The sequence below is a fragment of the Ostrea edulis genome, chromosome 3 (assembly GCF_947568905.1).
Source record: "Ostrea edulis chromosome 3, xbOstEdul1.1, whole genome shotgun sequence".
NCBI lineage: Eukaryota > Metazoa > Mollusca > Bivalvia > Ostreida > Ostreidae > Ostrea > Ostrea edulis.
Genome location: NC_079166.1, coordinates 72,646,846 through 72,673,966, shown reverse-complemented (window position 1 = coordinate 72,673,966; position 27,121 = coordinate 72,646,846). Strand labels below are relative to the sequence as shown.

At 36.5% G+C, this 27,121-nt stretch overlaps 1 pseudogene; it reads right to left on the bottom strand.

The window, feature by feature from the left end:
* Positions 1–5,920: 5,920 nt before the first annotated feature.
* Positions 5,921–25,253, bottom strand: LOC125652779 (P2X purinoceptor 7-like; annotated as a pseudogene).
* Between the last annotated feature and the right edge of the window lie 1,868 nt (positions 25,254–27,121).

Sequence of the window (27,121 nt, the reverse complement as noted above, 5' to 3'; positions counted from 1 at the left end):
AACAGTTTTCTTGTTTTTTTCATAATGGGTACATGTATTGCCCTGCAATTTAGTCACAGGCTTCACCTTTGAGCAGTACAAGTTCAGTTTGCATTTCAGCTGCATTGGCCAATCCTTGATCTACTTTTGGGCTAAGAATAAGTCAAACAGTTTTCCGGGCTTTTCTTTCAGTACGAATACATATGTTGCGCTGAAATTTAATCACAGGCTTCCTCTTGCAGTTAAGTTAAGTTTGCATTTCAGCTGGATTGGTCCATTCTTGACCTACTTTTGGGCTAAAAAGAGGTCAAATGGTCTTCCGGGCTTTTTTCATTATGAAAACCGATATTACGCTGAAATTTAGTCCCAGGCTTCCTCTTGCAGGAATACGAGTTCTATTTTGCATTTCAGCGGGATTGGTGCACTATGGCCTACATGTACTTGAGGGGTAGAAGTAGGTCAAACAGTTTTTCAGTTTATTTTTGTATGATCACATATATATTGCTCTGAAATTTTGTCACAACCTCCTTCTCAGAAAAATGCATAATCAGTTCAAACATTTCAACTTAAAGGGTGCACCACGACCCACGTTAGAGCTAAAAGTAGATCAGATGGTTTCCCTGACTTTTTATCAGCATAGATAAATATTGTACCGACATTTTGTCACAACCTCACTCTCAGAGAAATACAGAATCAGTTCACATGCCATGTAGATTGGTGCACCATGACCCACTCTAAGGCTTTTCTATTTAGAATATGTGGTGTATCAATTCAGAGTGCACAATATGCTTCCGGGTTGAATTTCACTGTCCAACGGGCGTATATTGTACCGTTTGCGATATTTTGTTAAAGTCTATTTGAATGAAATTTGTAAGCGATATTTTTCAAAATGTTTTCAGCTTGTCCTCCTGGTTACTGGGGAATAAAGTGTAACAACATCTGCAAGTTCCCGCACTACGGAATGCGCTGTGTGAACATCTGTAACTGTTCCGATAGTGATTGCGATCCAGCCTTAGGATGCAAAACCTTAACGATCTTGACATCCTCAGGTATAAAGTATAACGTTTCATTGATAAATAAAGTCGATATGTTCTCTATACTACACATGGGGTTTTTAAATGAACGGTACAGGAAACTTTACATGTATATGCACACTATACCAACAAGTGAATAATATATTTGGAATTGCAACAAATCATGTTTTCTGCAAGAGTTGGCAAAAATGTAACAATACTGATGCCATAAAAAACATGCTGTCCAAAAAATTAAAATAATTTTCTTAAAACACGGTACATAAATATTCACTCAGTTCAAATGAGACCATGTTCCGCTACACACCTCAATTGAGGTCCTGCAACTGTAAGAAACATATGTTATATTCACTTTGATGGCGCGTACAGGTGAATATAATGTGTTTGGTTTTGGGCTCAAGCAGATCAGATGCTTCAATTCATTCTGAATAGGATGATGGAGTAAATGTCCGATACGGAACGTACTGTGGCGATGCAACTGAATCAATTCAAAGAAGAATTGTGTCCTCTGTTTCCCATCAGGTTAGAAAGCACCAAGGTGACCAAAGTACTAACTGGAAAAAATCAGGTAATTAGGAAAAATATGAACAGTACGAAAAAGTTTCTGATGCTTTAACTCAAGATTTGTCGGCGTTGAGTGATAACACATATGATCAGTGTAAGGATCGTACAGGTGAAAGAAAATATAATTCGATAAAAACGCAATAAACTTATCAAAATGGCCGGTGTATCTCCCGGTGGCTGTTGCAGAGTTAAGTATTACATCTCGAACTCTGTAGCAGATGATTATGATGATGGAAAGCGTATCAACAAGGCTGAAATTAAGTCCCTTAAAGAAAAAAAGGAAAAAGAAAAACAACCAGAAAAATAAAAGGCTAGAAATAATATTTCTAATGATGTTAGGGGCTTTGCTCCGTCTTATTTTCATTTTCCAAGGCATCCACTCCGTGGGTCATCACTCTTTCAGTTTGGATTTCCTGGAATGTCGGATCCGAGATTCGCCACCAGAAGTTTTCACTGTGGAAAACCGATTACTCTACCCGAGCAAATAGGACGGAAAGAGAATCTGGTCTGATGCGTATTTTACGGAAATATCTATTTTGATATCTTACAATTTGATGATTGTTATTCATGAATACAAAGAAAACGGTAAAGTGTTTGTAAGGAATCGTTAAAAGGGTAACTTTCAGTTTTGGAAAAACATTAATGCACGCAGGTTTATTTTTTATACACTTAGTTTTTATTACAAGATTCCGTATTATGTTTTTTGTTGTTGTTGTTGTTGCTACAATGTAGATTTTCCAAGAACAACAATTTTGCTCTACAGGAGGACGAAATTGTAAGAGGTGCGATTATAGATCTGTAAGACAATGGTTTGATCTCAAATGAATACGCAGTGCCTTTTCCTACTAATCCTCATTCAGTTTCAGTGGATTACAGCGGTAAAAGAAGATTTAATCCAGATTCAAGGAAATTTTTGTGATTTGCTTGGAGTTTTGATAGTGTTACGCGTTATTTTTAGTTCCATCTTGTGCCGTTGGGTCTTACTTTTACATCATACATTTCGCCGAGCTTACTAAGGCCTTGATCAGAACATGAAGTAGAAAGGAGGGTCATTTTGATGCATTTAGATAACGGTTTTGCATGTCACTGTGATTATGCAAAAGCATGTATTTAAATATGTTTTTATCAGGTGGCATACCAAAAGGCTTAAAAATCTACAGTGTATGTTGATACCCTGTCAAAAGATAGAATTGTAAGGCATATATTTGAATTGTGAACAGGGCACTTATCATCCATGTCCCTAAACGAAGATTAAGCAAACTTTCAGACACTGAGAGTAAGGGGTGCTGTTAGCCTGGTGGTATGGTAATTTCTATGTATATTGTTATTGGCACTGTTTCTCATCTTGTGACTAGATGTCGTAGCATTGATACGTTATCTTCAACATCCTGGAATAGCATGACGTATTCATCTGAAGGAAGTATCAATTGAATTTCAGCATGGAAAAATATGTTAGATAAAATTAATGGAAGAGAAATGAAGTATATTTCAGGTTCCAATCGGATTGGCTATACTGACGCAAATGAGACGTAATTTGATGATTATTGTTTACATACAGGTAATGCTGTTTCTTATGGTGTATCTGAAAAAAGGAGAGAAAGAATAGATCCACATGGAAAGAATTAGTGGCCGTAGAGAGGGTCTTATCCTTGTTTTTTTTTTTCATTTTCTGGGGGAAAAAAAGATTATCAAAAAGAATATTAAATGGAAAATAATTTAAAAAAAAAAGAATATTAAATGGTTCCCAGATGATATTAATGTTTTGTCTATTGTAAGAAAGGGGATTTTGAAATGACAAGAAATTGCAAATTTTTTTTTTAAATTGTCTAGAATATAAAATCCGTTTACAGATAGAATGAATTACCAGAGAGACGAATGATCAAGCAGATTATCAAGTCATATTGTTGATTTTAATGATTGGGGGATAACTTAAAGTCTATTTGATGAAATTTTTCGTGCATGGAGTCCTTACGGCATAGATGTATTTACTTGTGATTATAATGCAAAAATTGAAAATGTTGCCCCTTCGCAGTTTATAATTTTACCTTGAAATAGAAAAGTTGGAATGCCTGGATAGTTCCTTCAATTTATTTGATTGGTAGAGTTTTAGAATATATATCTACATGTAGAGGGTTTTGCACGCATATAGTTCCTTTCTAAGAATCTTCGTCTTTTTGGTTTATTTTAGTTTAAAATATTATCAAAGCACATATTGTAAACTGGAGAAATTTTCCTGTTGGGAAAGAAGGTTACCCATCTGGTAAAATGAAATCTAGTATTTTCAGTATAGAAGATTTAAAATGTAGAATGCTTGCAATTTCTTATGCTTGATTTCAGAGAATGCTTTTGGGAGAGATCAATGTTTTCCTACTATTCAATTATGTCTTTCTGGTATGAATCTTAATTGTTTATTTTCATTTTCACCTCCAGTATTATCCTATATGCAATTCTGTCATTTGACATGAATTTAGTTAATTGCACATTTTGTACGTGCTGGAAATAATATTTGAAATTTGTCGTTTGATACAAATTCTGATAATTGATAAAGATTTGTGTGGCATGTTCTTTAAGTGTAAAGTCATATGGGAGATCCCATTTGGGTTTTATCATGGTTTGTTACATCAATTTAATGTTTAACATTGTGTTTACAAATTTAAAAAAAAACTGATGTCGAAGTCATTGAGAATGGTTTCGAAATACGTGATTGGTAAACTTCTGTCCTATACTAAAATGCAGGAGATTTTCATCAAAGCGTTTACAGGAACTGTCAAACACATTTAGGTGTATAGACTACAGAATTTGCAATCTGTTGGAGTTACGGTTCATGGGGTTCGCGGGATTTGTAAGAGTCATAAAGGGTGGCAGTTTGGGTCGGCGAAAGATGGATGCATTAACAATCCACTCAAAGAACAATTTTATGTGTCTAACCATCTTGAACTTTAATTATTTTAAGCAACGATGTGATTCATATATTCAAATTTCCATATGTATTGATAGATTTATTACAGATGAATTCAATAAATGTACATGTATGTTTCAGTATGTCTTCCCGGTTCTCTGCATTGTAAACTGCTGCCTAGTTCACTTACATGTACAATGTAGTGCGTTACAAAAACATGTATGTTACCTTATTACTGATCTTGTATCACAAATGAATGGATACAATTCAACTTATATGCACATGCTGTCATGCAGTATATCATATTATTATAACATTAAAGCTGCTGCGTATCGTTGCTAGTTCATTTTGTGTGTTGTGTTCTTTTATTGCCGAAATTGTGTCAAAAATAAGAATCTCATCTTATGTGGCCTTATAAAGAAAATAATTTAAGAGTTAGGCACATATACATACACACCTCCCTGAAAATAGTCGAGGTTGGATCAGGTACATGGGAGGAGTATGTATCCTCGGTATCGGTAATCTTTTCGGTATACATGTATAACACGTAAAAAGTATGCAGGTCTACAAATTGTATAGATTTATTATAGTTATGCCCACATTTCTGAAGATGCATGGGCCTAGTCCATCCAAAATAAGTTCAACTATCACATAACGAAATATTTCTAAATTTAAAATTCTTAAATACTCGACACTATTATGAAAGGCGAAGATAACTAACAGTGATCAATCTCGTAGCTCCTATGAGGGACACACCATACAGAGTTGGGCAGACACGTACAACTTTGATAATCTGTTGTGCCCCCACCCTACCCCCTGGGTATCAGAATTTCAACAAACTTTAATTTAGACCTGGGATCAGATGCTTAGGAGGAGTAAAAAACCCTTGTCGACCGGCCACAACTGCCGTGATCCCTATATCTTGATCAGACAAACGGGCAATCCGTAGTTGAAATCGGCCTCAGTTAGTTTGAATCATGGCAAACAGCATTTTACCTACTGATAATTTGTATTGGTAAATTAGATCGTTGTAACGAACATGGAATATGCGAAATGCTGACTTTTAACGAGATTGTTGAAACCCATGTCACAGCAACTAATATAAATATAAGAACTGAAAATGCACGCACACACACACACGTACATGTGGCGTGTGTGTGTTTGTGAGTATATATGTGAATGTGTGCATCATAGACATCTTTATTTATGCATAATGCATCTCCACGTGCCCGTTAAGCCTTTGCTCTTATATCAAATTACATGTAGCTGACCATCGGGCAAATGGGAAAATGGAAAACTTTTGAGTTTACTGATTAATGGAGCAGGACTACATATATTCATACAGTGCGTGTATCTGACAAAAACAGATACAATAATTCAAAGGTAATCAGGGTAAGCTGATTATATTTATTAACAAGAATCTGAAAATAAAGCAAGATTTGTTTAATTATTTTATCTACTCCTTAAAATCAGAACATTTTCATTCCAAGCATCCATCATAAGAACGCTTACATTCTCATTCCACGTTAGATTCTCCTGAATGTCAACATTGACAGCTGGGATAGTACATATAAAAGACACAGTTACTTTAGCTGCATGTTTGGTATCAAGAGACTTTTACAATGTTGGACTTTCTGATTTCACTTTATACGATCCTGGTGACGAGTCTCTCTTGTTCTTCTGATATCGATTGGTTTTCCCCACAGAAAGAAAATGTTAATTTCACAAAACGAATGCAAACTAAAATCTTCCTTTTTCTTGTGATTGTTCATTATCTTATCAAGAATGGTATCAAAGTTGTCATTTGATATAGGATATGTAAACACATTCTGTCTGTAAACGCATCATGTCTGTAAAACGCATTTTATCTTTAAAAAGCATGTTGTCTGTAAAACACATCATGTCTGTAAAACGCATGCTATCTGTCAAACGCATCATGTCTGCAAAACGCATTATGTCTGTAAAACGCATCATGTTTGTACAACGCATATTATCTGTAAAAAGCATGCTGTCTGTAAAACACATGTTGTCTGTAAACGCATCATGTCTGTACAATGTACATGTATAATCTGTAAACCGCACATCCAGTCTTTAAACGCATCATGACTCAGTGGTTGGAACATTGGTTTTATAACTGCAAGGTCATGGGTTGGAGTCCCTCACATACCATGGTTAATCAAACCTAAGAAAAATCAAGAGTAGTTATGATAGTTATTGTTCCTTTACCAAGCACCTGGTTTTGAAAAGCAAGAAATTGATTGGTTTTTTTTGGATCAGATTTTCATAACCCCAGGTCCCGTGTCATGGCAGAGTTTTCGATGATGGACATTCTTCATGGTCCTGAGAGTCGTGTAGATATTTAGATTAATATGTGGCACTTCATGTATGTCTGAGGCTGTCTCAATATGATGTAAAAGAACAAACAAAACCAAATTTATTCAAACAACGCATTTGTTGCACAATGTATCTGAATGAATGCCTTTCTGATTTTAAACCATAGAGCAGGGAAACAACTGCACTTCCTAGTGTATTACAAAACTTTCCTACTTGTACTCTGCAAACCACAAATCTGATTAAAATGCTAAATTATCAATATATCTTATTGGATACACTGTAATTTTTAATTCGAGACTACTTCATTTTTCAGAAGTACAGCAGAATTGGAGACGTTCAACAACCTTATTATAATGTATTATGGCAAAAGGTTTGCTTTTTGCCCACCTGTTTACAGGGCTAGAAGCCAGTTGGCTGCATTAGATTACAACAACAATGTGGACAGGATGGTGAAAAGAAACTTGGATTGGACAGTGCAGTAAGCATTTTAATTCACTTTATATATATGCATAAAAGTTGCATTTGATTATTTCCAATACAAATGATGGGGTGGTTCAAGCTTTTTCCTAGTCTAAGTTGTGTAATGGGCTTCACAAAATTATTTGGTAGTGGGTGTAGTAAATTCTATAATTCATATGTAATACCATACCTCTGATTCTTTCTATAATAGGCAACACAGAACATTCAACAACAAAAAAGTGGCCGCTGGATTGTAACACCAACAAAAGTTGAGAAGAGCTACAGACACGTGGACATCATAATGGAAAGAGTGGTGACTGCCCTTCTGAATGACCAGGAAGGCATGAATCAGCCTGTAGTGTTAGACATTGATGACCCACGCCGCTTGAGCAGGACCATTGAACGAATTGATCCAAAGCCAATAACCGAGTTGCTCGAGGAGAAGGTGTCACGGTTTCAAGCAACAAACTAATCATGAACATTTAAGAAATGAACATCACTTTTGAGCTGTTCATGGTCAGTATGAACAGATTTGGATTTGAGGCAAATTCTGTGAATCGCGCTATCGAACAGTGGGTTCAAATGGAGATTGTAAATATATTTTCTACATATGTTGCTCACAAACAAAGATATACACAAGACTAAATTTTGGTTGCTTTGGATTACACAGGTTCTGGATAACAATGACATACATTTATTGCAATAGTACCGTAATTCGCATTTCCCAATGTATTGGTCAAGATATGTTTCCCCTCTATTTGATGAAGTTTACAAACAACTTGATGCATATCATTTTGTGTTGATACTCAATATCCAGAAAGTTTAATCAGGTTTTGGTACAATTAATAAATAATTTATATTTTATTGCAATCTGTTATCTTTAAAACCAATGTAATGTCCATGAGGGCCAGGGAATTTGTCTCTGATACGCCACACACAACAGCTAGGAATTACACTTCTATCTCCACCTCCCAATTTCCCATGATGCCAGAGTACAAATTGGTGATATCCCGTGTGACAATTGGCTCTGTTTCTATTGGCATATTCTGGCATTGCCAAAATATCTTGGCGGTAGAGTCTTGCCAATGCAAGGACTGCCTCGTCTAAAATGAGCACCCCGAAATCCTAAAATATACACAACAAAATTTTTACAGAAATATAATTACTAAAATATATGGTACACAAAAGTAAAATTAATGTCAACCAGAGTGCTTCAAACTTACCGGCAATCTAGAAATACTGTTATCGGGATTTCTTTGGCAGCAGACTTTCTCCCTAGGAGTTGGCATGTCTTTACAGTGAGAGCAGATGCACCATGATGGTTGTACTGTTCCCCCTTCAGAGGTTGAAATCTGTGTTCAGGTTCCAAAATACTGAACAAGTACTCTGGGGTTTCCCTCAGAACTCTTTTAAGGGTGTCCCTCATCTCATCAGGTGATAGTGCATCTACTTTACTCTACAGGAATTTAATGAGACACAATCTCAAACACGCTTCAAAACGCTTATAGACAATTTCAACGTATACAACATTTGCATTAAGAATTAATGTTGTACCTCACTATCTCTCCTTCTCTCTGCTAAGGCTGTTGCTGCCACCTCTACCGGTGGCTGGACCCTCCTTCGTCCCCGCTTGGTTGGTGCTCTGGGATGAGCCCTGGGTGCAACGTCTGCCTCTTTCTGCATTCTGGGCCGTCCTCCACGTCCCCTTGGCGCAACTGGTTGCGGGGGTGAACCACTACCGGTATCCGATTCGCTCTCTGAGACCTGTGAGAATTAGTAAAAATACATTATTTAAATGTATAACTGTTGTTGGTAAATATACGCATTTTTTTTCAGAAACATTTCCCGCGAAAATGTCGAACCCCGTCATGTATCCCATTAGTTCGAAACATCCTAAATCGGAGAAGACATTTGATATGTTATCAATTTTCATGAAGTAAACACTGATATTGTTAAGCTGTTCAAAGAATTTCAATAAACTTACCTCGGATTCTATTTTTCCTGACTGCAGTAATTCGCGTTTCTTCTTTATCGGACAATGCTTACTAGCACAAGTACCTGCCACTCTCTATCACGTGATACAAACAGATTATGATAAAAAGCGAAACGATTCGTAAAACAATTTTATTTCCGGATGATCTTTAAACAGCATTTACACTGTGTAGGGGTCGCATTGAGTGTCTGAAAAATTCAGTAAAGTTAAGTTTTCCATAGCTCTATATTTTCCCATTGTAAAACAAATAAAAATAAAACATGATTATGAGTCATAGTGGGCCATTAATTAAGTGTTATGTGAAAGGAAAGATGAAGACAATTAAACACATTTTCGAAGAATTTATCAATAAGATGAAGGTTCGTTTATTTACCGGTATATTGATACAAACGTAACTTTCACGGGAAATGAACATATATATTTTCGATATCTTTGTGAATAATATTCTAAAGAGCTTCATATCTCGTTGATCAAAAAAAAATATGTAGAATGTATACGATGAACATAGACAATTCATTATGGATGCTTAACCGAAAAGGGTAGAAAATAGTTTACCTACTTTGGGGTCGTCGACCATTGTATGTGTTTCTCATTCCAACAAGGCTGACTACTAACTTCTTTGTTCAAAGTGGTGCGACTATCGCATGATTTATTACCAGATGTGTTCACTCCCTAAACATGTCTAAATGACCATGCTCACCGCAAATTGAGGCATAATAAGATGAATACAATTACTATCTAAACGCATCAAAAAGAGACAATTTTGAGTCGTGATAAATCTGTAAACTTTTAAGTAAACATGTAATACTATATATGTCTTTTATGTGTTTATGTTGCATCTGGGTTTACACATTTTTACAGTGCTTTTGAAGGCAAAACTTTAATATGAAAGCAATTAGTTTGTTTGATTTTTTTTTCCTAAGTTGATCCAAGTACAAATTTAAGACATAGGCGATTCTTTGGGACCATATTAAGTTAAAACATTCTCGAAAAACTATAGCCCTTTGAAACTAAGATACGTTGTATGGTAGTCGTACGAAGTGTCGCAGCCTTCCGATACACACCTGTTATTTCCCTTCCTCGAGAGATGAAGCTTGACAGTTTTAACATGGTTGTTGGCTTTGAAATGTCCATTCGTAACACATCATTATATATGTACATTATGGAAACAACATCTATAGTATTGCTCCCTATTATCATTATAATAACACAGTGCACTGAAAACTATGTTACATTGTGTGGTAGTCTTACGACACGTCTTGGCACAATTAAAAGACAATTTTGCATACATACCTGTTGTTGCTGTCCTTTCTCTAGTGATGAAGCTTGATAGTTTAAAAATTGATGTTGACTCTGAAATGTTTATTCGTACCACATCAGTATACATTACATTATACATTAATTATGCATACAATATCAATTGTATTGCTCTCTTTTATCGTTATAATTTTGATCTATACTTTATTAAACATTCTTTTTCATATCCACATGCTATTGTACCTCTGTAAAATATTTTCTATATGGTTTCATACATGTATGAAAGTTTCAACAGTTCGGCCTTTCAGCAAAAAAGGCTCTTCATGAGTACATGCATATCGATTAGTTAATCAAACCGTAATTTGGACATCCGGTCACGAAGTTGCACATGTCCATTTCACAGTTACACTTCTCCCTACATCGAATACCGTATCGTGGGTATTCACAGGTTTTATTACAATACTGGTCAAAGTATCCAGGCCTGCATCCTGTCAATAGTTCGGAACAATTAAAACTCTTCCTTCTGCACACATTTTGATTTGGTTATGCTGTGTTACATCTATACTGATATATTAATAAATTTTGCCAATAAACCCTGACATGCTTGCCTCAGGGTTACTGCTTAAACCTTTGATATTGTTTCATAGACATGTATGAGGGGAAATCTGTAAGCTATTACTGGGTCCTACTTGATTAGTAAATATCATGAAATCAATTAAAAATCTACTTTCATTTTCGATAAACTATCTTGAAATAGCACATATACTCGATATATCAGTAGGGGTCGATGATTTAGATACTGTTCAATCCTACATGTAATAATCGCTTAAAAATGAGACTGAATTTGTGGACACGCTTTAGCGGATCTAAGCCATTTTTGTTGTTGAAATATTACAACGTAAAGTAATACAAGCTATAACTGATGGTAAATAAATTGAAAATAAAGAACAATAGAATAGCACAAATACAATAATTGAACCAGGGTGGATCTGAAGCAATATACCCGTCAAATCAGCAGATAATCTCCATTCATGAATTATTGTCTTCCAGATAGTAATTCCTGTTCGTAATATCCCATGTGCATTAACCTTGGAGGTCATCACTTCGGGAAAATGTGGAAGAGAGGCACCACGCAAGTGTCAGATTTGTAAACAATTTATTTAATATGCCAATTAATAAAACAATCAATTTGAAAATTGCATTTAAGTAGCACATTTGCTTAAATATTACTTTCTTACACTTACTGTACTTTTTTCTCTTTTATCAAAATATGGTACATGTACATAGAGGTTTCAGATATACACAAAATCATAAAAATAAAGAAATACAAACATATACATATTGTACATTTTGTTCACTAAATTCCCCACAACAACTTCATACATCGATAAATTTGTAAATACGATCTGGTATTCCCGATGCGGTGGTAATTTTCCCCGGGACTACATACATTACTATCGACTTTTTGCATTTTCGAATAATTTATCATCAGCTACTGATCTGTACAAACACATGGATAAACACAAGGCCGATTTTGTTTAGGTTGAACATGTTTTGCGATTATATAGATCTTGAAAGTAAGTAACAAGTCGAAAACTGCCCAATGTCAAATATCAGACGACCACGAATTTTGATCAATTTTGTCCACATTGCACACCACTGTTAAATTATCGCATACACGCATCTTGTTTTCCTTATAGGGGTTACATGTATGAGACTGATCACTGTACGTTATGTTCACCTTTTTGTCAATAACCCTGTAGGCATCCGGGTTAGAATACGTCCTCAGTATACCTTGCTTGTCGTAAGAGGCGACTAAATGAGGCAGTCCTTCGGATGAGACCACAAAAACCGAGGCACCATGTCACAGCAGGTGTGACATGAGCAAGATCCCTCCATACTTGAAGGTCGTGAGCGCCGAACATAGATCTAAATTTTGCAGCCCTTCATCGGCAATGATGACGTCTCTTTAAGAGAAACATATTCGGAGAGTTATATTGTCTTGGCCTAAGAGTTCAAAACTGTGCAGCAAGCTGGAATTTTATTTGGATAAAAAATATTTACACTGGGAATATTTGGAATATCTTGGTCTGGATAAGTTCCAGGACATCATTTGCATCAGTGCATACTAGGATTTGTGTAACTTTTTTCAAGTAAGGTAATTTATGACTTAGTTTATAAATCGTATGCTACATGTACTTTTGATTCTTCCCTTACGTATTCATATATGTATGTGATAGAGAACAGAGAGAATAAGATGCCTCTGTGATTCATCCGTTCTTTTACAACTGTCATGATCGTGTGCAGGATTGGACAAAACAAGATGGCAGAGGGCAGTTCCAAACGCCAAACTCTTCATTTTACTGACTTATTAGATAAGAATATTTTCTCAATCATGTATAATCATTCCTCAACTAAAACGATTGTACTCTTACTATGGATGTTTGTGAATTTGCTAAACGCCGACGCTGAATATAGCGTCACAATGCACTATTTACATCAATAGTTCTCATTACCAGTCCGTAAGAGTTATCGCGCTTTGATGACTCGTGCGTAAATGAACAAGTCTCGCGAGCAAGTACGAGATTACCGGGACATAAGCAAAACGTTGATAGCCACACCCTTTTTAGTATATATATCTAAAAATCATGGTGTCATGTTAAAATAGCCATTAGTCAAATGGCATTTTGAGAAATATAACGCTATTAAATATATAAAACTAATGTGTTTTTGAACGCCAACACATCTATTTAAAAAATTCCAAAAATCGATTCATTCTATCCGAATTCCATCGACTTTTATATTTTTTTTTAAAAATAGCTTAGATGAAGTTCGAAAATATAACAGTTGTATTAATTAGTGTTATAAACATCTAAAAAATGCAGTTTGACAGATGGATGATTGGAAAAGGAGGGGTGGGGGTGTTGCATGTATGCTTACGAAGTCCATGCCATATGGATCTGTGCTACTTGTATGATAAAATATCTTCTTAGTCTGACAGAATAACTTTAAAATCATATGAATCCCATTATGTATAAGACTTTTTTTATGTTGGATGTGCATAGGTTTTTTCCTTTACAGTTCTCCTTGCGGTTGATGCTTTATATCGTTCAGATTTAGCAAAATCAGTACTTGTGCTTCCTCACATAGTTTAACAGATTTGTCTGTTTTTCTTGTTAAGATAATTAATTTCTTTTAACTTTTGAATTTTGATCAGTGTTGTGGTTTGCAGTTGATTATAATTCGTATTCAATGCGATATGCGTGCCTCATGTTTACGTTGTCCTAGTAGCACGACTTTACGCGCCTTTAATTTGAAGAGTTCCACTAATGGAAATCACAAGTATTGCGTTATAATTCCCGCGCAATGAACAGGTGGGTAACATGTCTATTAAAGTTAGGAGGATGCTTTGATAGAGCGTTAAGTGCTAACTTTGGGGTATATCTTTTGTTTCTGTGGCTGTCATCGATGTAGATTCCATAGCTGTCAATATTTTTTTCTTCGCCCTCACAAAACGGTCACGCTGTAAGACACATTTACAGTTTTTAGAGAATTTCTTACCAAGTATTTTGTACCGGCCGTGGAATCAGTGAGAAGGAGTTTGGGGAATCGTTATCAATTATCCTTGAATTTAACAATTCTAGTAAAGTCCCCCGTCTTGATTAATAAGTATAAGCACTCACTTCATTTACTAAATTTAGGAGGTACGCTACTATTAGTTATTTAGACACTTAGAGAGGTAATAACGGAAATATATGGAGTCCTTGAAAAATATCATAGTGGGCGAGGTATATATACATTAATTAAAGGTATATTGGCATTATTCATTCTTGATGCTTTTCTAATATGCATGTACAACAAAAATAAATGACTGCCATTCATATATCCTTGAGATATTTTATGAAACGTACAACAATAAAAAAAAAAAAAAAGTGGCTGCAACATTTCAACCATCAACAACGCGATAAAATTAAGTTTTTCAACAAACTGTAAATTCAAAAATGAATTAATTTGTTTTTGTACACATATGACGTCATGATATGCGCTGGCTACGTTTTAGTGACAGGGTCCCATATCAATCATATCACGCTCTCATCTTTTCCGTAACCAGTTCATTTGCAGTTACGGAAATAGCCGAGTGGTTACGATTAATTAAGGGTATATGTATTATCATGACGTCATATTACACATATGTGGCCAGTAAACAACGCGGAAGGGGTATATTGAAAATGTTAGGTTAGTAAGAGACATAACATCGTTGCATGTAGCATTGGTTTCAGCCAATGAAATTCCCAGATTTTTATCAGAGACAGGATAAATCGTCATACTTGCTGATGTCCTATTAAAACATGAATGAAAATTTAATTATCAGCAACATTCAAACAACAAATTGCTTTCTTTAGTTTGTGAAACGGTCTATAAAGGTCACTGACATTGCAGAAAAAACACATATAACCAGCCATACTTGCAGTTTGCGCAATTTTTGCGACTTTCATCTCACGTTTCACAAACCAAGATACATTTTATTATCCATATTTATATTTTCCGGATCTTTTAAAATTGTAAACAATAAAGTATACAGAAATATGGATATTGTTGACTTATAAGTTATTCAAACGTAGTAGATGAAAATCCCCCAATCTTGACTTCTCTCCATATTTGGTGATGATTTCCATATTCAAATGTTATGGGGAAAATTAGTCCAGGGAGGACAAACTCTAAACTCATAAAATAAAACATCGTATAAGATAGGTTAGCGTTATTTATTATTCATTTCTAAATCCAATAAAAGGTAAAAAAAAAAAAAAAAAAATAAATAAATAAAATAAATAAACAAGAAAACACGTTTTTCAATAATTCTGCGGATCGGTCACAGTAGTTCAGTGGTAGAGCGTTCACTTCGTAACCGGGACGTCGTGAGTTGGAGCCCCGCTCATGCCATGGCTGAGTCAAACCTTAGACTTAAACATAGGTAGTAATTGCTCCTTCGCCAAACTCTCGGTATTTAGATGTGGGAATCACGGGCCTTTCGGATATGACCTTTTGACCTTAAAACGGAGGTCCAGAGGTAGGCGTGGACATGCTAAATAACCCAAACTGCTATGACCGCTAGTGATAAGTCAGCTGATGATGTGTCACAATGAGTGAAAAATTCTCGTCGGGGCGTAAAACATACAAGCAAACAATCAGTTATGCATAGTATATCCACACGCTGACAAACAACATTAAAAACTGGATCTAAACTGTTTCCTCATAGTTGCAAATGACTAGCAAGGTATTTCAATAGAAGTTAATCAGAATACACACAGTGAATGTTAATATTTGTCTATGTCTTTTCGACTTGAATGTCTTGCTGAGTAACTCAGTAAGTAAACGTATCAACTGCTTATTTGTAGATTGCGGGTTCGAGTATGACAGAGGGTTTATACATCATTTCATAATTACTTTCTACTAAAACTGCATTTTGACAACATAAAGTGATTTGAAAGTTTTCAATTTCAAAATATTGCTGTACATATACTCCACTTTTCATCCACGTAAAATTTCTCTGGTGTATTGATTGATTGTAAATTGTTTAACGTCCCTCTCAAGAATATTCCACTCATATGGAGATGTCACTATTGCCGGTGAAGGTCTGCAAAATTTAGGCCTATATATGCTCGGTACTTATGACCATTGAACAGGGAGGGATCTTTCTCGTGCCACACCTGCTGTGACACGGGACCTCGGATTTTGCGGTCTCATCCGAAAGACTGCCCCATTTAGTCGCTGGTGTAGTATTCCTCCGTAATGGCATATGTTCAGGAGAATTGAAACTTTCAAAAGTAAATTAAAAAAACAAACTAGTTGAATGTAACTCCTTTAAGTACTTAAAAATCATAGTGCATTGAGCTTTGTTCTAATAGATAACTACAGTGTGCAATAAATATGCGTCTCTTAGACAAACCAGACGAATCCATTCCTTTCACAAACTTTAGAGACCCAAAACAAACCTGTACATTTGCCGAGCGTCTCATTCCATATTGTTTCCGCACAGCATCCATGCTTACTATGAAACGAAAATAAAGAGAAAAAAACTCACTAGATATGATTATCAAATAAATAAATGAATAAATACAATCCCAATGCAATATTTTGTGTGATATTGACCACAACAAGCACATTTTAAGGGGCATTTGATTATGTTAAGGTTTGACCATTTGATTAATTTGTTAACCGACAATTTCGTTCAAAGCTACACTGTGTGTTTCATCTAATGTTTCATGTACAAAACAGAAAACTGGGATTTAATTTCAAAATAAATTCGAAATTCGTACCACATTATTTTATGTGCATATTCTCTACCTGTCAGGTCAACATGAAAATCAACTGATTAGATCGTGAAACTCTACCTAAGGATAAAGATTCTTAATTAAAAACTCTAGAGAACCTCGTTCTAGACTGCAAATATTGTTTGATCGCTGCAGTGACTTATCTGTCCCAAATGTAGACGATGAGTGGTCCGACCATATGCGCTTGGGTCGGATATTTCACTGTAAACTATATGTAAACAATGGAGGAAATTCGAATCACGAATAAATATTTCTTTCCGATCTATGGTGGCTCTTTTTACATTTTTTCATGTTTCAGGAAGCTTAACTACACGTGTCATTACCGCAGGACACTAATTTATCGACGTAATCCCACTCATGTAACAAGGTGTTGCTAAAATGCAGAACGGAAAACGGAATGGAACGGGAAAAGGAACAGAATTTAACAATTAGAATGGTTAATGTAGCTAAAATAACACCAAAAATCGGAAGAAAATACTTTGTTATGATTAAAAGCAAACTTTGGGAATTTGTTTGCAAGCGGTAAAACAATTATATCTTAAAATTCTACATCATCAATTGATTAAGCGAAATCAAACGTTTGTATAAGAATTTACAAAGCGTTTTACAAGAATTTTGAAATGACAGATGTGTTAGCGAGCAGCGACACATATGGGTAGAGAATGAAAAGAACACACGTACTTTATATGCCCCCCCCCCCACCCCCCGGTGGCAAAACGTCATTAACGCACATTTACATGTAAATTTACACATAATACCGTGTATGTGTATACTTACAACAGGGCCTGTGGTATATATATAACAACAACAATTCATGATCTTATTACGACAGGAAGTTAAACGTCTTGTGTTTGATATATTATTTTTTAAGTAACAGTGACATTATGACCGCAGCACTCCAATCCTAAATAGGGAGGACTTCAAGCAATTTATTTGTAAACTTATCTTAATATCTATATTAATAATGAGATGATCTTTTAATTTCATTCAAACATAAATTGTCTGTTAGTCTTTTAGCTACTTCATATTTGTTAATTTCTCATACTATGGATCGTAAATTTCACCTTAATTTTCATTGGTTCTGCTTCAATCTTTCTTTCGCGCTGTATCTCTTCGGGTTCAACACTAGTCCGCAGGATGTCGGTAATTGTACGAATTTTTACATGAATTAATCCCAAATGAGGCAAACATTTTATACACAACCGACTCGTTCGCTTTAAAATTTGATGTGATACATAAATACATGCATGTATTATATCAGGTGTAGAACTAAATTACGAATAAAAGCAAGTTCGATTTAAGAAGGCTATGATTTGGGGAAATGTTGAAAAGATTATTTCATCTTTTACAATGTTTTTTTTTGGGGGGGGGGGGGGGGGGGGGCTTTCTTCTTTGGATGTAGAATTTGAAAATTCAAGTCTTTTTCAGCAGTAGTATTTTATTTTATTATTTTCATTTCTTTCTTAATATTTTTCATGGTAACTGGTAAGTTAATGATTTTAAAATACATATGCATTAGTATGAAGTATATGAAACGGTGGATTCTGTGGATGACTTCCCGCTCTCTCTGTGTAATTTCTGCTTTCTTTGTTCATCATAAACCTTTTATTTTGCAACATGCTGACCTCCTCATAACATTATTGCATGAAATGTTTTCCGTATTCCGTTCAATTCCGTCTTCCGTTTCGTTTTACGTTCCGTGTTTTAGCAACACCCATGTAACAAAGCTGTGCAACTCAATCTACCCCTTACCGTACTCCATGAGATATATGTGTCGATTAAAAGTTATTTACACTGCTTACCATCTGGTTCAGAGCCCCCTTCTAACCCAGTAATTCTTCTTTAAAGATTGAAATGGCAATTAGATTTTGGAACGCAGTTCGCAGTTCACTATTCGCAATTCAATAGTGAACTGCATTCCAGAACGCAGTTCACAATTCAAATTTCTATATGCATAAAACAACACCACACTGGAATTATAAGGATGGGGTGCCAGTTACCAACCCCAAACACTGTGAAGAAATGGTGATGGTAATCTTTCTATTTACGGGATCCGCCCCTCCAAGTTTTATGCATAACGCATTACACTTAGTGAATAAACATCGGGTTCGGAATCATCGAAGACCACTACCCAGGGAACTGAATTTTTTATGGTAGGGTGTTAGTGGTCCTCTCCCACCACTGTGAAGAAATGGTGATGTTACTCGCTTTAGTTATGGCGATCCGCTTCTCCTACATTCTTAAATAACGCATTACACTTAGTGAATAAACATCGGGTTCGGAATTATCGAAGACCCCTAACCCGGGAACTGAAACTTTGGTGGTAGGGTATTAGTGGTCCTCTCCCACAACTGTGAAGAAATGGTGATGTTACTCTCTCTAGATACGGAGATCCGTCCCTCCAATTTTTATGCATAACTTATTACACTTAGTGAATAAACATCGGGTTCGGAATCATCGAAGACCCCTACCCCGGGAACTGAAGTTCTTGTGGTAGGGTATTAGTGATCCTCTCCCACCACTGTGAAAAAATAGTGATGTTATTTCTCTAGTTACGGAGATCTACCCCTCCAAGTTTTATGCATAACGCATTACACTTAGTGAATACACATCGGGTTCGGAATTATCAAAGACCCCTACCCCGGGGACTGAAACTTTGGTGGTAGGGTATTAATGGTTCTCTCCCACCACTGTGAAGAAATGGTCATTTTACTCTCTCTAGTTACGGAGATTCGCCCCTCCAAGTTTTATGCATAACGCATTACACTTTGTGAATAAACATCGGAATCGCAATCATCGAAGACTCCTACCCCGAAGACTGAAAATTTTTTGGTAACGTATTAATGGTTTTCTCCCACCACTGTGAAAAAATGGTGTTGTTACTCTCTCTAGTTACGGAGATCCGCCCCTCCAAGTTTTATGCATAACGCTTTACACTTAATGAATAAACATCGGGTTCGGAATCATCGAAGACCCCAACCTAGGGACTGAAATTATTGTGGTAAGGTATTAGTGGTCCTCTTCAACCACTGTGAAGAAATTGTGATGTTACTCTCTTAAGTTATGGAGATCCGCTCGTCCGACATTTTAAAATAACGCATTACACTTAGTGAAAAAAACATCGGGTTCGGAAATATCGAAGACCCCTACCCCAGGAACTGAAATTTTGGTGGAAGGGTATTAGTGGTCCTCTCCCCCCACTGTGAAGAAATGGTGATGTTACTCTCTCTAGTTACGGAGATCCGCCCCTCCAAGTTTTATGCATAACGCATTACATTTAATGTATAAACATCGGGTTCGGAATCATCGAAGACCCCTTCCCCGGGAACTGAAACTTATGTGGTAAGGTATTACTTGTCCTCTCCCACCGCTGCGGGAAATAGTGATGTTACTCTCTCTAGTTACGGAGATACGCCCCTCCAAGTTCTATGCATAACGCATTACACTTAGTGAATAAACATCGGGTTCGGAATTATCGAAAACCCCTACCCCGGGGACTGAAATTTTTGTGGTAGGGTATTAATTGTCCTCTCCCACAACTGTGAAAAAATGGTGATGTTATTCTCTCTATTTACGGAGATCCGCGTCTCCAACTTTTATGCATAATGCATTACACTTAGTGAATAAATATAGGGTTCGGAATCATTGAAGACCCCAACCCCGGGGACTGAAACTTTTGTGGTAGGGTATTAGTGGTCCTGTCCCACCACTGTGAAGAAATGGTGATGTTACTCTTTCCAGTTACGGAGATCCGCCCCTCCAAGTTTTATGCATAACGCATTACACTTAGTGAATAAACATCGGGTTCGTAATTATCGAAGACCCCTACCCCAGTGACTGAAATGTTTCTGGTAGGGTATTAGTGGTCCTCTCCCACCACTGTGAAAAAATGGTGATGTTACTCTCTTTAGTTATGGAGATCCGCCCTTCCGATATTTTTAAATAACGCATTGCACTTAGTGAATAAACATCGGGTTCGGAATCATCGAAGACCCATACCCCAGGGACTGAAATTTTGGTGGTTGCGTATTAGTCGTCCTTTCCCACCACTATGAAGAAATTGTGATGTTACTCTCTCTAGTTACAGAGATCCGCCCCACCAAGTTTTATGCATAACGCATCACACTTTGTGAATAAACATCGGGATCGGAATCATTGAAGACCCCTACCCAGGGGACTGAATTTTTTATGGTGGGGAGTTAGTGTTCCTGTCCCACCACTGTGAAGAAATGGTGATGTTGCTATCTTTAGTTATGGAGAACGGCTCCTCCGACATTTTTAAATAATGCATTACACTTAGTGAAAAAACATCGGGTTCGGAATTATCGAAGACCCCTACCTCGGGGACTGAAATTTTGGTGGTAGGGTATTAGTGGTCCTCTCCCATCACTGTCAAGAAATGGTGATGTTACTTTGTTTCGTTACGGAGATCATCCCCTCCAAGTTTTATGCAGAAGGCATTATATTTAGTGATTAAACATCGGGTTCGGAATCGACGAAGACCCCTACACCGGGAACTGAAATTTTTGTGGTAAGGTATTAGTGGTCCTCTGCCACCACTAATACCCTTCCCCCAAAATTTCAGTTCCCGGGGTAGGGGTCTTCGATTATTCCGAACCCGATGTTTATTCACTTAGTGTAAAGCATTATGCATAAAACATGGAGGAGCGGATTTCCGTAATTAGAGAGAGTAACATCATCATTTCTTCACAGTGGTAGGTGAGGACTACTAACACCCATCTCGCAAATTTTCAGTCCCTGGGTAGGGGTCTTCGATAATTTCGAACCCGATGTTTATTCACTTAGTGTAATGCATTATGCATAAAAATTGGAGGGGAGGATCTCCGTAACTAGAGAGGGTAACATCACTTTTTCTTCACAGTGGTGGGAGAGGACCACTGATACACTTCCAGAAAAAATTCAGTCTTCAGGGTAGGGGTCTTCAATGATTCCAAACCCGATGTTTATACACTTAGTGTAATGCATTATGCATAAAAATTGGAGGGGAGGATCTCCGTAACTAGAGAGAGTAGCATCACTTTTTCTTCACAGTGGTGGGAGAGGACCACTGATACCCTTCCAGAAAAAATTCAGTCCCCAGGGTAGGGGTCTTCAATGATTCCGAACCCGATGTTTATTCACTTAGTGTAATGCGTTATCTAAAAATGTCGGAGGAGCGGATCTTCATAACTAAAGAGAGTAACATCACCATTTCTTCATAGTGGTTGGAAAGGACCACTAATACCCTTCCCCCAAAATTTCAGTCCCCTGGGTAGGGGTCTTCAATGATTCCGAACCCGATGTTTATTCAATTAGTGTAAAGCATTATGCATAAAAATTTGAGGGGCGGATCTCCGTAACTAGAGAGAGTAACATCAACATTTTTTCATAGTGGTAGGAATGCACTCCTAATATCCAACCACAAAAATTTTATTCTTCGATGATTCCAAACTCGCTGTTTATTCATTTAGTGTAAAGCATTATGCATAAAAATTGTAGGGGCGGATCTCCGTAATTAGAGAGTAACATCATAATTTCTTCATAGTGATGGGAGAAGACCACTAATGCCCTACCCCCAAAATTTCAGTCCCCTGGGTAGCGGTCTTCGATGATTCCGAACCCGATGTTTATTCACTTAGTTTAATGCATTGTGCATGACAATTGGAGGGGAGGATCTTCGTAACTTGAGAGAGTAACATCACCATTTCTTCATGATGTTGGGAGAAGAAAACTAATACCCAACCACATAAATTTCAGTCACCGGGGTAGGGGGTTTTGATGATTCCAAGCCCGATGTTTATTCACTTAGTTTAAAGCATTATATATAAAAATTAGAGTGGCGGACCTCCGTAACTAGAGAGAATAACATCACCATTTCCTCATAGTGATGGGAGAGGACCACAAACACCCTTCTCCCAAAATTTCAGTCCCTGGGATAGGGGTCTTCGATGATTCCGAACCCGATGTTTATTCACTTAGTGTAAAGCATTATGCATAAAACATGGCGGCATGAATTTCCGTAAATAGAGAGAGTAACATCAGCATTTCTTCAAAGTGGTTGGAGAGGTCTACTAACACCCTTCTCCCAGATTTTCAGTCCCCTGGGTAGGGGTCTTCGATAATTCCGAACCCGATGTTTATTCACTTTGTTTAATGCATTATGCATAAAAATTGGAGCAGAGGATCTCCGTAACTAGAGAGAGTAACATCACCATTTCTTCACAGTGGTGGGAGAGGACCAGTAATACCCTTCCACAAAAAATTCAGTCCCCTGGGTAGGGGTTTTCGATGATTCCGAACCCGATGTTTATTCACTTAGTGTAATGCGTTATTTAAAAATGTCGGAGGAGCGGATCTTCATAACTAGAGAGAGTAACATCACCATTTCTTCATAGTGGTTGGAAAGGGCCACTAATACCCTTCCCCCAAAATTTCAGTCCCCTGGGTAGGGGTCTTCGATGATTCCAAACCCGATGTTTATTCACTTAGTGTAATGCATTGCATTGCATGCATAAAAATTGGAGGGGCGGATCTCCGTAACTAGAGAGAGTAATATGCACCATTTCTTCACAGTGGTGGGAGAGGACCACTAATACTGTACCACAAAAATTTCAGTCCCCGGGGTATGGGTATTCGATGATTCCGAAACTGACGTTTATTCACTAAGTGTAATGCGCTATGCATAAAAATTGGTGGGGCGGATCTACGTACCGGTAACTAGAGAGATTACCATTACCATTTCTTCACAGTGTTTGGGGTTGGTAACTGGCACCCCATCCTTATAATTCCAGTGTGGTGGTGTTTTATGCATATAGAAATTTGAATTGCGAACTGCGTTCTGGAATGCAGTTCACTATTGAATTGCGAATAGTGAACTGCAAACTGCGTTCCAAAATCTGTAAGCAAATACTAAATTGCATACATACAGTCTGATATCACAGAATCTTTCCAAGTCAAGGGTTTCTGATCCGCTCCGCTCCAGGTTTATGTGGAGCGGAGCGGATCAGAAACCCTTGACTTGGGAAGATTATATCACAGGTATATATACTTGTATTTACATATAAGTAAATGAACTGTTAGTATTTAGTTTATTGTCATTATATATCTCATATTGTGTAACATGATTGTATGGCAACATGCTTGGGGAATCAATAAATAAATTGAAATGGAATAACAGCTATCTATCCGTTGTTTATTTATTTTTTTTCTACCGAGAGTCATCTCATTCAAATCTCTAATCACGGAAGTGCGTAAACATTACAAAATTCGAAGTTAAGTAGGAATTGATCGTTGATTATTATTTTATCATTTTGGATTGTATTCTTTTAAAATATCTAACAACTGTGCCGATTTCGTCATTCAGTGTTTTTTTACATCACACAAACACACCCATCCACCCACAAGTACACATACATACACACACAAAAAAAAATTAAGGTAAATCGTGGTATCTTGTTTAGAAAAATATTCTCAACGATAAAAGAAGCAATAATTTCTTCCATTCCCGGTAAGTATAAATGACAAAATCTTTTGATTTCTTGAATTACTTTAGTGTGAGAGCTTTACCTTTTCCAAAAACCCTTAAAATTTCGTCATTTTATTAATTTCACCTTATTAAAAATTATAAAAAAAAAAATAGTGCAAATAACTAAATAGGAGATATATTTCAAGCCCTATGAAATCTGTAAAATCCATGAGCTTTCGGGGGCTTCGCCCCTTGGGCCCCCACCAAGACCTACTCCCGACCCCCTTCCTCATAAACTCCAAGATTTTGGATCAGCTCTTTGGACGAATAAGGCATGTCCTAATTCGCTCCACTTTTAACATTGATTGACAAGCCTAAAGACCAAAAAACATGGAGTCTGCGTTGTAAATACGTTTGTAGATTAAGTGTAGTTGTAGTGCTAGATGTATTTATATGTAGTTTTTGTTTTTATTCTCTCTTGATATTGGCCACATTATGTAATTCTTTTCGTTTGTCCTGAAGAAGGGACGGGTCGTCCCGAAAATTTGACAATCTGGTTGTTCGTGTCGTTGGTCATTTTAGTGCTTTGTATAATTTTTTGTATTTTACCTTGTATCCATGTTGTGGACCCGATATTTTGAGATATCGGGTGTTGTTGGAACTTTAGTGCCTTTATATATATATATATATATATATATATATATATATATATATATATATATATATAAACAAATACGCTAAACCAAACATAATCGCTGCATCATCATAAGTCAAAAGAACAGTAAATGATTGCGACATGAAATTGAAAATGTAATTATGTATATATAAATTCAACATAAAACATACTTGCCGACACAGCCACCTTTCTGTGCAACACTCCAATCATGTTGAAATAAAACTAAGAACACAAAGTATGCAATCATGTCGATGTCGATGCCAATCGTGTTTTAATATATGTATGCATGTGCATTTAACAAGATTGATATTAAGTTAGCTCATCATATCTACTTCCTGTTATCTTTTCGCTTTTTCACTTGACATATGCTGACTGATTGTTATAGGTTATAGACTTTTTTTTTTGGCACGTAGGCGGACCGAGCTTGCGAAATCTTAAACAAAATAAAGAATACTTCCTCTTCTATTTTTATGATTATCATTAGTTTTCATTGCAATTTTACTTGATGAAGGCTTTACCACATGTTTATAAAAAAACACATTAGTAGAATTAGAATGTCTTTGCATAATCTTGCCATTGACAGTGGACGTAATTTTATATATTTACATTTGCAACTGTTTTCTCCTACATAACACTATTACGAGCAATATGTATTTATTTCTGGATAAATCTACTACGGGGTCAACAGAGGTCACGGCTGTGCGTATGAACATTTGTTAAAAGTAGGTAACAGGTACTACTTTTACTAAGGCAATACACATCTAGCAATCGCTCTCACTTACTACAGAAATCTTTCAATAGATGAAATCAACACCACAAAATGTATTTACGGTTTTATTTGTATTCCAAGCAGTGGACTTTCATCAATAATTGATAAAATTATAACTGTAAACAATGTCTTTAGTTACTAGCCTACTAGGCCTAATGTATGTCTAAAATTTCGTCTGCTACTTCACCTTGGTCATCGGTGATGCGGAATTGTACCTACTGCTAGACGATGACATTAGGCTTTAGCAAAAAGGTCGTCCACAGGATGTATGGCCGATAAGTCGTCAAAGTGCATTAAGACCTACACACCACACTGCTTCCGTGCCACAGCAGCCATAGTGCTTGATGTCGGTTTCCAAGTTTATGTCGGGACATCGAAGCGAGGCGTCGTTAACAACCTATTACAAAAAATTATCGAGTCAAAAGAAGCGTTCAGTGAGCTCATGTCTATCAACAATTACATATCCAAATCCAAACCGTCCCTTACCTTCGTGCAGTTCCACATTCTCTGCGATGTTCAGTTCTTTCCGGAGATTCATCTGAGCTGCGTCGTCTGTCGAGCTGTCCTGTCTATAAATAATTTGCCTACACCTGACGACTGCCGCCCTGTTCTTCATGTTCCTCCATCTCAGTCTTCTGTTAACTCCGTAATATCCACAGAATATCTTTCAAAGTCGGTCTTCAACGTCTTCACTTTTCAAAAGTCAAAGCGCATCACAACTCTAAGTGTAACACTGCGCATCCCCGTTTAAATCATAATTCCCCCACCCCCTAAAATTAGACACATGGAAGAGTTTTCCATTATATACTCCCGAGTTAATGTATAAGTATATGTTGATATACTTGCTTTCTAGCGTCTTAATAATTAAAACAGTTCTTCATTCTATAGAACTTTGTTTTGTGTTGTCGTCATTTTGAACATCTATGACGCTTCGTTGTGGACGTCAACAATTTGAAATGTATGGAAACGTGTTGTTAACACAATTCAGCAATGTTACCGACCAAAAATGTAAATATAAGTAATAAGATATGATTTTAAAATATTTATCGGGATATAAATACGGGTTGGTACATGATCAAATTTGATCACGTGACCAACCCGTATTTATATCCCGATAAATATTTTTAAATGATACCTTATTTCTTAAGTAGCAAGAAATAACCGCTATTGTAAACTTTGTAATTTAGATTTTGAGGATGAATTTCATTTTATTTTCAAATGTCCTTGCTTTATTGAACTGCACAGGAAATATATCAAGAGGTATTATTGGAAAAAACCATCTGTTTTTAAACTTATACAATTATTAAGTGTAAAAAATTTCAAAGAGTTGTGTAATTTGGGGAAATATCTTTACCGTGCCTTT